Source organism: Chinchilla lanigera, unplaced genomic scaffold (assembly GCF_000276665.1).
Source record: "Chinchilla lanigera isolate Chin_1 unplaced genomic scaffold, ChiLan1.0 scaffold00081, whole genome shotgun sequence".
NCBI classification, from domain to species: Eukaryota; Metazoa; Chordata; class Mammalia; order Rodentia; family Chinchillidae; genus Chinchilla; species Chinchilla lanigera.
The window spans coordinates 7,370,367-7,372,537 of NW_004955482.1; the positions used below are offsets into that span (position 1 = coordinate 7,370,367).

Here is a 2,171-nt window from a genome sequence, read left to right on the forward strand (position 1 = left end):
TCCACCGGGAATTGAACTCAGGACCTTGCATTTGCCAGGCAGGTGCCTGTTCTGCTGAGCTACATCCCTGGCCCTTCTGTATTCCTATTTTTAAACAAAAAAACCAACAAAGAAATATGAGAGTTGAGCCACACTTTTGGTTTAAGTTTTTGTTTTGTTTTTTTTTTTTTTTTTTTTTCGGCACCGGAAATCAAACTCACAACCTTGCACTTGCCAGGCAGGCGCTGTGCCGCTGAGCTAAATCCCCAGCCCCTATGTTGGTGGTTTCTTTTACCACCAACAAAAGCTTTTCAGTAAGATGAGATCCCAGTTGTTGATTCTTTGTGATAGTCCTGGTACAACTGGGTTTTGTTCATAAAGTCTCTGCCTACACCAATGTCTTTGGTTTTACCTGTTCTATCTTATAGCAGATTTAGTGTTTGTTTTAATATTTAGATCTTTGAGCTGTTTTGATTTTAGTTTAGTGTATGGTGAAAGATATGGGTCTAGATTTAATCTTTGGCATGTGGAAAGCAACTTTTTCTAGCAACATTTATTAAAGAGGGTATTTTTCTTTCATTGATGGTAGTTGGCTCCTTGGTCAAAGATAAGAAGGGTGAGTATGTTTGGAGTTATTTCTGCATCTTCTAATCTGTCCCACTGATCCTCGTGTCTTTTCTGGCCAGTACCACACTGTTTTTATCACAATAGCTTTGTAGCATAGTTTCCAAGCCAGGGATTGTGATGCCCCCTGCCTTGCCTTTGTTGCCCAGAACTGCTTTTGGTATTCTAGGTCTCTTTTGGTTCCAAATTAATTTTAGGACTATTTTCTGTAGTTTTGTGAGATATGGTATTGGTATTTTAATCGGGATTGCATTAAATCTGTAAAACAATATTGGAAACGTGGCCATTTTCACTATATTGGTTTTTCCTACCCAAGAAGAAAGGATCTCTTCCCACTTTCTGATATCCTCTTTGATCTCCTTTTTTCAGAGTACTATACTTTTCAATGTAAAGGTCTTTTTGAGGCAGTGTCTCACTATGTAATGCCAGCTAGCCTTGAACTCACTTTTGTAGCCCAAGCTGGCCTCACAGTGATCTTCCTGCCTCAGCCTCCCAAGTGCTGGGATTACAGTGTGCACCACCTGTTGGTAGGTTTTAAATTATATCTTCAATTTCATTGACTGATACTGGTTGATTTCACTCTTTTCATTCCTAACTGCAGGGAACTGAGTTTTTTCTCCTTTTTTTGGTAAGGTTGACTAAGGGTTTGTCAATTTTATTTATTCTTTCAAGGAACCAACTCTTCAAGTCATTGATTCTTTTTAATGTTTTCAAAGCCTCCATTGCATTAATTTCTGCTTTGACCTTTGTAATTTTGTCCCTCATATGAGCATTGGGCTTAATTTGTTCTTTTTCTAGAGGCTCAAGGTTCAACATGAGGTCATTTGAGCTCGCTGTTTTTTTTTTTGTTTGTTTGTTTGTTTTTTTGTTTTTTTGTTTTTTGGTTTTTCTCCGGTACCGGGAAGAGCTCGCTGTTTTTCTGATATGGGAATTCACTGCTATAAATTTCCCTGATAGGACTCTTTCTTTTTTTTTTTGTTTTTTTTCTGGTACGGGGAACTGAACTCACGACCTTGCGCTTGCCAGGCAGGCACTGTGCCACTGAGCTAAATCCCAAGCCCCAGGACTGCTTTCATGTGTCCCATAAGTTCTGGTATGTTATACTGCCATTGTTGTTCAGCTGTACAAACTAATTTCACTATGACCCACTGGTTATTCAGGAGGCAGTTAATTTCCATTTATAAAGTTCTTGTGGTTTCTTTTCCCACTGGTTTTCCATTTCACTGCATTTACTTAAGCATGGTCTGTGGGCTTTTGATTGGTGAGTGGAGACCATTTACATTGGTAGTTATAACTGATATTTATTGACTGATCCTTGTTATATTATTTTCCTGTTGTTGGTTTCCCCCTTTCCTCTGTTTAACTACTTGCCTTTCCTGGTGGATTCATTCTGTTGGGGTTCATGGAGCTGTAGTCCTCGTTATCTCCTTGTAGAATGTTCTTCAGAGTATTTTGGAGTACTGGTTTGGTGCTCATAAATTTCCTCAGGTATTCTTTGTCATGGAAGTATCTTATGTTTTCATCAATTTTGAAAGATGGACTTTTGGGCTATTTCAATCTGGGTGGAG

General features: G+C 38.7%; 1 protein-coding gene across 1 annotated transcript in view; it reads right to left on the bottom strand.

Annotated features, from left to right (window-relative positions):
* Gpn3 (GPN-loop GTPase 3) overlaps nt 1-2,171 on the bottom strand; it is a 16,952-nt gene that overhangs the window by 3,367 nt on the left and 11,414 nt on the right. The window lies entirely within an intron of this gene.